The 9,375-nt window shown below is 45.4% G+C and overlaps 1 protein-coding gene across 2 annotated transcripts in view; it reads left to right on the top strand.

Annotated features, from left to right (window-relative positions):
• Positions 1 to 844: 844 nt before the first annotated feature.
• The window catches only part of ATP6V1A (ATPase H+ transporting V1 subunit A), a 111,668-nt gene continuing 103,137 nt past the window's right edge, over positions 845 to 9,375 (top strand). For both annotated transcript variants that reach the window (XM_082247265.1, XM_082247267.1), the window contains exon 1: positions 845 to 951. The gene's annotated coding sequence lies outside the window, so the exon portion shown is untranslated. The remainder of the gene's footprint in view (positions 952 to 9,375) is intronic.

Genomic DNA, 9,375 nt, shown 5'->3' on the forward strand with positions numbered 1-9,375 from the left:
TGAAACCTTTGAGGTTTCTAATTGGCCTGGCGACAGAGAAAAGAGGAGGGGGGCCGCGGCGCCATCTTCCAGAAGTGGGGAAGAGTACCTGTCTAAAACAGGTACCTGTTCCCCCCTCCCCCCCTGAAAAGTGCCAATGTGTCACCGGAGGGGGGAGGAAGCAGATCAGCGGCAATTCCACTTTTGGGTGGAACTCCATTTTAATACAAGTGTATTTTCTCCCCAAAAAATTTGCATTAAAAAACTGCTGCACAAATGACGTGTGACACAAAAAATGTGCAACATTTTATTCTCCAGGGTCTCTGCTTAAAAAAAAAAATAAAAAAAAAAAATAAAATGTTTAAGAAAAAAAAATACTGATTTTTACTTGTAAACAAAAAGTACCAGAAAAGGCCTGGAGTTTGAAGTGGTTGTTTTAGAATCCAGGCATGCGGCAACCAGGGGGGGCAGAAAAACCGAGGCTTGGCCGCCCTACCACCTGAAAGAGACCTAACTGCTGCTGGAAAACAAGGCCACGAAACGGTCCAATTCAACAAAACTTAAGAAAATAATCAAAAAATGTGAAAGTGTTTCCCATAGCAACCAGTCATAAAAAAAAAATTCTAGTCAGTCGCTACAGGCAATGAATCCAAATGTGTTTTTCTGTTGTTTATTTTTTATTAATTAGGGTAGGTATTGGAATACATAAATGTTCAGTTGTTGCACATTCACTATAACAGCCCCTCAAACACAAAACATCAACTACATTTTAAATAGAAGGAGGGACTGGCACTGTGCCCTCATCCAAAATGGCGGCCGCGGCCTCTATTAAGGACGCTGTCAGCTCTCTGGTAGCCGGTGGGCGGGGGGAAATTGCTGTCAGCTGATCGGTGACGGTCGGTGATCTGCTGCAGTGGGACAGAGAAGCGAATATCTGTGACACGGAGCTCCGGGGATCCCCTCTTACAGCAGGTAGGCGGAGGTGTGCGGCCTATAGGCCTATTACTACTACTAGGCAGGCTGAGGCTGGGGTAGCAGGCCTCAGGGAGTTGTACAGGACAATGAATGAAATGACAGTCTGTGGCAAGGTTCAGGACTGACACCCCATCATGGAGATATATCAGCTATATGCATGCATATTTATATTTATATATAGCATATACTATAAATAAATAGCTGTTATATATATGTCTATACTATAAATAAATAGCTGTGTGAGTTGTGTGTGTGTGTGTGTATATATATATATATATATATATATATATATATATATATATATATATATATAGCATATACTATAAATAAATAGCTGTGTGAGTTGTGTGTGTGTATATATATATATATATATATATATATATATATATATATTTATATATATGGCATATACTATAAATAGCTGTATGTATGTATGTATGTGTGTGTGTGTGTGTGTGTGTGTGTGTGTGTGTGTGTATATTTATATATATATATATATATAACAGCTATTTATTTATAGTATATGCCATATATATATATATATATATATATATATATATATATATATATATATATATATATATATATATATATATATAATATATGTGTGTGTGTGTGTATATATACACACACATTAGTACTCATTGAAAATAATTAGTACCATCAGTGTCTCAGCTCATAGGTATAATAATAATATGCCCTGGTATATTGATATATCCTGTATACAAAATATGGCGGAATGGCAGGCCGCGGCGTTTATTCGGTTTGCTCGCTCTCTTCAGGTGCAATGAAAAGGTTTTTATTTTAATACAGAATTCAAGAGAACCCGCCCAGCAGGCTTCACTGGCTCCATGCTTGGTTCCAGGTCAGTGAATTGGTAAGGATATGTGTGACTGCCGCTGGGAACGCGCCTGGCTGCTTTCCTTGTCGTAGCCGTAATGGCGTCACTTTATAACGAGCCTATTGCAGTGTTTAAATTGTCCAAAAAAGAAAAGAAGACGGTAAACACCTTTCCTGCCGCCTGTGTCGCAGAATGCCGCTGTATTGAAGTATTCTGCGTTTTCTCCCAATGACCCCCGCGTCCTGTATTAGCGATTGGCGGGAGAGCGACCCTTTCGGAAGTGTCGGTAGCACAATTGCCTTTCGTGGACGGCTCCTCTTCAAGAGAAAGGGGCGTTATGGCGTCACTGAATCGGTTGCAATAATTAAATTGACCAAAATATTCCTGCAAAAGCAGATTGTGTACATTTTACCTCTCCTGCCGCCTCCGTCGCTGTGTTGAAGCGTTCTGCGTATCCTCCCAATGACCTCGCATCCTGTGATCGTGGTCGGCGGGTGAGCGGCACTTCCAGAGTTGTCGGTGGCAGAACTGGGTCCCATGGGGGGGCATGATGGTGTCACTTCAGAGCGAGCCTTTTTTGCAATAATTAGATTGGCCAAAATGTTCCTGCAAAACCAGATTGTCAACACTTACCTCTCCTGCTGTCTGCGTTGCTGAACGCTGCTGTGTTGAAGCGTTCTGTGATTTCCCCCCCCCTGTATCCTATGATGGTGGTCAGTGGGAGAGTGGCACTCCCATAATTGATGGTGGTAGAACAGGCTCAGGGGTGTGATGGCGTCACTTCAAAATAAGCCTCTCATTTTTCGGGGCGATATTTTTTGAGTCAATCTGCTGATGGCGGGTGAAATGCTTTAACCTTTTCACTGCCAGAGCCATTTTTTTTTTTATTACGTTTAATGAATTTAAAAAATAATTTTAGGCCCGAGGATTACATAAAGCCCGGGAAAACGCTGTATATTTTCTGAAAGCAGACTCTCTAGAGAAGGGGTGACAAACTAAAATGTAATCGTGGGCAGCATCAGCAGTATGGTTGCCCTCAAAGGGTCGGTTGTATCTGTGGTGTGCTACATACAGGGTTTAGGAGTGCATTACTTACAGACATCAGGATAACACTACATACTGTACAGGGTTTAGAAGTGTGCTATATACAGGGTGCAGAGATCGGGAGTGCATTATATACAGATCACAGGATTCAGGAGGTGCACTATATACAGAGTGCAGTTCCGGGGGGGGGGGCTATGCACAGATAGTGGGGTTTAGTAGTGTGCTGCATGCAGGGTTTAGTGGTGTATGCTGTGAGCAGGGTTTAGTGGTGTGTGCTGTGAGCAGGGTTTAGTGGTGTGTGCTGTGTGAGCAGGGTTTAGTGGTGTGTGCTGTGTGAGCAGGGTTTAGTGGTGTGTGCTGTGTGAGCAGAGTTTAGTGGTGTGTGCTGTGTGAGCAGAGTTTAGTGGTGTGTGCTGTGTGAGCAGAGTTTAGTGGTGTGTGCTGTGTGAGCAGGGTTTAGTGGTGTGTGTTGTGTGTGCTGTGTGAGCAGGGTTTAGTGGTGTGAGCAGGGTTTAGCGGTGTGAGCAGGGTTTAGCGGTGTGAGCAGGGTTTAGCGGTGTGAGCAGGGTTTAGCGGTGTGCTGTGTGTGCAGGGTTTAGCGGTGTGCTGTGTGTGCAGGGTTTAGCGGTGTGTGCTGTGTGTGCAGGGTTTAGCGGTGTGTGCTGTGTGTGCAGGGTTTAGCGGTGTGTGCTGTGTGTGCAGGGTTTAGCGGTGTGCTGTGTGTGCAGGGTTTAGCGGTGTGCTGTGTGAGCAGGGTTTAGCGGTGTGCTGTGTGAGCAGGGTTTAGCGGTGTGCTGTGTGAGCAGGGTTTAGCGGTGTGCTGTGTGTGCAGGGTTTAGTCGTGTGTGGTGCTCAGAGGTGTGACGTGCACAGAGTGCGACCCCCTCCCCCCCCCCAAGCTTAAATAAATAAAAATAACAAATCTTTCCCCTAGTTTGTAGACGCGATAACTTTTGCGCAAACCAATCAAAATACGCTTATTGCGATTTTTTTTTTCCCAAAAATATGTAGCAGAATACAAATTGGCCTGAAATGATGAAAAAATGATTTTTATTTATTTTTTATTTTTTGGGAATCTTGTATAGTAGAATGTGAAAAATATTTTTTTTTTTTTTTTTTTTGTTTATAGCACAAAAAAAATAAAAATCGCACAGGTGATCAAATACCACCAAAAGAAATTTGTGGGAAAGAAAGGAAATCAATTTCACGTGGGTACAGCGTCGCACAACCGCGCAATTGTCAGTTAAAGTAACGCAGTGCCGAATCGCTAGAAACGGCCGGGTCATTAAGGGGGCAAATCCTTCTGGTCCAGAACTGGTTACGTTTCTTAGTATCCCAAGACCAGTTTTATTTAGTAAAACGATCGTGCAGTAAAGTTTATTTATAAAAAGTTAAAAATCACATACATAAAACTCACATTTTCTTGTGCCTTAGGGTGACACCTACTTAAAAGACCTGGGCTGTTGGAAACGCCGCTGTGATTCCAGGTGCGTTCCATTTGTGTTCCACCGAGTCACATGTGACGAAACCTGGAAATGAAGTCTCTGTACTGTAGCAGCTCTCTTCTCTCTCCTGTCTCACACAGGGCAGAGAACCATTGGCTCCTGCTGCTGTCAATCAAATCCTGAGAGCAGGGGGCGGGCCAAGCTGTGCTGTGTGTCTATGGATGCATGTACAGTTCACCCCCCCATAGGAAGTGGCTTCCTATGGTGGTGCATGGAGACAAGAGGAGTCAAAAGCGCCGGCTGCAGACCCCAGAGTTAGAGGTTCAAGGCCAATACTATTCAGAGGCGTAACTAGAACCTTCAGGGCCCCGGTGCAAGAAACCATGAAGGGCCCCCTGGACCCCTGGCAGGGGCCCTTCCATTCAAGCCTGGGTCTCTTCCCACTGATCCTGGGGCCCTTTACTCTCATTGTGGGGCCCTTTATTACGGTCCCGCAGCGGGACCCCTTCACAAGTTCTGCAGTGGGCCCCCTTCCTGCCATCTTGGGGCCTCCCCACGGTGGTGGAATGCCAGGGCCCGGTCACAAGTGTGACCTTTGCAACCCTGGAAGTTCACCCACTGGTGTCAGTAGTTTTTATTTTTTTGGTATTTTAATTGTATTATTTTTTATCATTTTATTTTATTTTTTTACAATGTCACTGACTATGACTCTGTCCATTCAGAACAGGAAGGAGCTGGTAAAATACAGATTTACCGACCCCTTTCTGGTTCTGTATTGTGACACATCCCCTGCAGCAGCCGGCAGGAGAGGGAGCACGTTAGGGGGGGGGGGGGGGTTCAGGAGAACACTCAGGGGCCCAGAGACCGCAGAACACAAGTGAACTGGATAGGAGGAGTGGCGGGGGCAGCATACAGAGGAACCAATCTCCTCCATTTTCCTCCTGCAGCTACAGGGGGAAAAAGGAGGACAGTGATTTCTCTACATGCTGCCCCCGCCGCCCCTCCTATCCAGGTGTACAGGGGAGCCGCACAGCCCCCTGGAGCATGGGGCCCGGTTGCAATTGCAACCCCTGCAACCCCTGTAGTTACGCCCCTGATACCATTGCTTAGACCCCGCAAGTATAAACCTGTATATTATTAATAAACAAAAAGAGCCTTTATATTCCTTTATCCGCTCAGTGCAGTAATTCTATTACAGTGAGCCCGTACTCTCCTTGAATCTCGGCTCCGTGACATATTAGATGATGGACTGTATTCTAATCATACTACCGGGGACGCCATTTACCGGATCACATTTCCCTCATTGCTGGGTGATGCTGTATACTCATTGTAGGTGTCGGTGTACGCTGTATTTGGGCTCCCAGTGATATATATATATATATATATATATATATATATATATATATATATATATTGTGTGTGTTTACCATTATTATATAGAAATGGCAACAATACAGTAAATACAAAGCTGGAAAATGTTGAACCCGCTCTGCAGTTGGTGATTCTGCAGAGAGAACGCCCGGCATTGAGTCTGCGTTGTATGACGGCGAAGTCTGGGGACTCGGAGGGGAAGAAGGGAGGCCGGGATCCGGCCTTAAGGGTGAATAGAGGGCAGATGGCGTGTTATTGATTCTGCAGTGTGTTGGGTCTCGGGACGCACTCTCCGGCGTTGCGCATGGACGGACATCATCCCCCGGGGGACTCCCAATGAATCTGCATGCTGGTCACAGAGAAGGGTTAGCTGTAAGTTATTTATTATATAATAGATTACTTTTTTTTTTAAACTTTTTTTTTTTTTTTCACCGTTTTGGCATCTCGATGCTGCTTCTTTCCTGCAGCCACTTCCAGTCTACTCAATGATGGCTGCTTGGTGCCCTTCAGTGTGAGTTTTCTGATGGTGACAATCTTGTGTAAAGTGTGCTGGCCATATACTGTAAATCTAGCCATACGTTATACAATTTTTCTTATTCAATTACCTTTTGATTTACCTTCAACTATGTAGTGTGTGGGCCGGTCTGATTGCATACAAATTGAAAGTGTTTAGGTTTGACCTCATATTATATGGTTTTGGTTAGAGGTGCACGAAATGGAAATGTTGGTACCAAAACCAAAAATTCTTGGCCGTAACCGAAACCAAAAATGACAGTTTAAAAAAGTGTGTGTATGTATATAAATATATGTGTGTGTGTGTGTGCGTATATATATAATGTGCAAAAACGCGCCCCATTGACTTTAATGCAAAAACGCGCCCCCCCATTGACTTGGATGCAAAAGCGCCCCCCCTTTGATTATGATGCAACCAGTGGTGTATTTAGTTTTTATGCTGCCCTAGGCAAGACAAAAATTGGGCACCCCCCCCTTCTATGTAAATTTGCCCCACTCCTTTTTGAAAATTGAAGGACTATAAGTCCCAGCATGAACCCCTGAGATCTCACGAGAGGGGGGGGGGGGTGAGAGGGGGTGGGAGAGAGAGAGAAGGGTGAGGGAGAGAGAGGCCAATAGAGTCTCAGGTGGAGGGGGGGCAGATTTTTTGCTGCCCCCCTGCAAAGTGCCGCCCTAGGCCTGGGCCTTGTTGGCCTAGGCCAAAATACAGCACTGGATGCAACAATGCCCCCTCATTGACTTGAATGCATAAACGCCACCCCATTGACTTGAATGCAAAAATGCCCCCCCCCCCCCCTTATTGACTTCAATGCAAAACGCCCCCCCCCCCCTCCTCAGTGACCTCAATGCAAAAAGTCCCCCCCCTCATTGACTTCAATGCAAAATACCCTCCCCCTCCCCCCCCCCTCTCCTCCCGTTGACTTCAATCCAAAAAAAACAGCAGCTATGTTACGTTTTAAAATATTTTTAAACTGTCCTTTTTGGTTTTCGTTCGTTCTTAATTTTCGGTTTCAGCACTGGAATTTTAATTTCAGTACACCACTAAGAGGGAACAATACATGGCAGATCGACCAATTGTGTGTGTGTGATGTTTCTGTATGACCCGGCTCCTCTATGCACAGTGAAAGGCTGTAGTGTCCACATCCAGTTGTGGATTATTTCCAGGATCTCATTGGAATAATGTGTGTAGTGTTTACAATTGGATACGCTGGTTGTGGAATGCTGCCATTGGCGCCCGTTCTGCGTTGTTATATCTCCATATAGGAGGATGTGCCTGTCCATTCTATAGATGTGTACTGGAAGGTAAGACATAGAGGATGCAGATTTTTCTTTCCTGCAAACACGGCATGCAGGGAAAAAAATCTGACAGGCTGGTTGTGCTGAAGGCGATCCATCCAACCAGCCTGCCCATAGAAGGATCAAATCTCGGGCAGTTTATCATCTATGGCCGGCTTATCCCATACAGGGACTGAGCGGTGTGCTGGGCCGGCGTAATCATTCCCCGCATACTGCCACCTATTGGGGTGCAGTGGTACAGGATAATGCTGGGGGGGTTTGTAAAGCATGCATGCCAAACACCAATAGTGTGCGTTAGGAGCGTACGGCCCGGTAAGTGCTTTACACTAGAGATCGACCGATTATCGGCAAAGCCGATCTGCATTTTCCCCGATATATTGGAATCGGCCCCTGAGTTTACCGATATTTCCGATATTTAGGGAAAGTGCTGTACCGGAGTGATGGCTGCAGCTAGAGGCATCACCCCAGTACCGGCGTCCATAGCCGCCAGTCGGCTGTCTTGTAATGACAACCGATGCCACTGAGAAGCTGCTCGGCCCGCCTTCCTCCACCAGGAGACCCGGGCAACCAGCCTACACAGCTGCCGAAGACCTGATCAAAGCTGTATTCGGCTCTGGTTGCTCTCCATGTAAAAACCCCGAAGTGATGTCATGAGTGACAACACTTCCGGGTACTCGGCGCCAGATTAAAAAAAATCACAGCATTCAAAACAGCCAAACTTGGCGTTTTGAATGCTTTTAAGTGCAGAGGAGGGGTTTGGGATATATATATATATATATATATAATTTTTAAATGTACAAAATTATCAGCTGATACTGATATGCATTGACCAAAATATCGGTATCTGCAACGAAAAACCGATATCAGTCGATCCCTAATCTACACAATCCCCGACCCACAACCGTTCTCCTGGGACCTGCAGACGCCCCTACCCATTGAGGTGAATTAGAAGATGTGGCTGTACTGATTTTTTTGCTGTGCTGGAATCCACTTTGGAGGTTCAAGGAGGCACCCAGTGGAAGCGGATGCAGCGGCTGCAAGGACTCAGTCGCTTGTAAAAGTTTCTAGTGGTAGTCGGTTAAAGGAGCGCCCAAAATCAGCAATAAGAATCCCACTTGGATCAAAAGATCGTTGTTTTATTGGTAGCAGAACATGTTAAAGCCAACGCGTTTCGGGGGAACAGAGACTCCCCCCCTTCTTCAGGGCATAAATGTTGCTATTCGTATCTGCAACCGACAGCATAACCTGCTTGTCAAAGTTTGACATGCAGGCAGGAGCGGGTGCAGGGAAGTGAACGCACATACTGTGGCCGCATGCATTCATGAATGTACAGGTAGTGATAAATAGGGATGATCGAACAGTTCGGGTCGACCATCGGTTCGACCCAAACATTGGGTGTTCGAGGTTCGGCCGAATTTAGAACTTTTTGCCCATAAAGTTTGGAATTCGGCAACCAGAACCGATCAAAATGCAATGGTTCAGGAAATGGGCTTTAAAAGCCCGTGATTGGACCAGAACCATCAGTAAAAGCCAATTGAGGGGGCAGGAGAATGCTAGGAATGTGATTGGAGTGACTAGGGGGTCCATAGTCCAATCATTAGTGAATACGCCACCCAGTATATGATAGCCCCGCCAAATTCCTAGCATTGTAATACAGGGACATGGAAGAGAGTGGAAGCAGTTCTGTTACTTCTGCAACAAAGTGTCATTTAGCAATTTTTAGTGTGAGGAAAGGGATATCTAGTGTAGTTAGAGTGCTCTTTTACACTTTAGTTCGCTTTAATTTATTCAGTTTCTGTAGGGAAAGTGTTAAGTGTAAGGGGACCGTAGTGTAGTGTAGGGTTAACTGACAGTGACTGCTATGGCAGGGTGACAAAACCCTTCCATATCAGGGTGACCGCTATAGAGAAA

The sequence above is a fragment of the Pelophylax lessonae genome, assembly GCF_965119305.1.
Source record: "Pelophylax lessonae genome assembly, chromosome: 2".
Taxonomy (NCBI): Eukaryota; Metazoa; Chordata; class Amphibia; order Anura; family Ranidae; genus Pelophylax; species Pelophylax lessonae.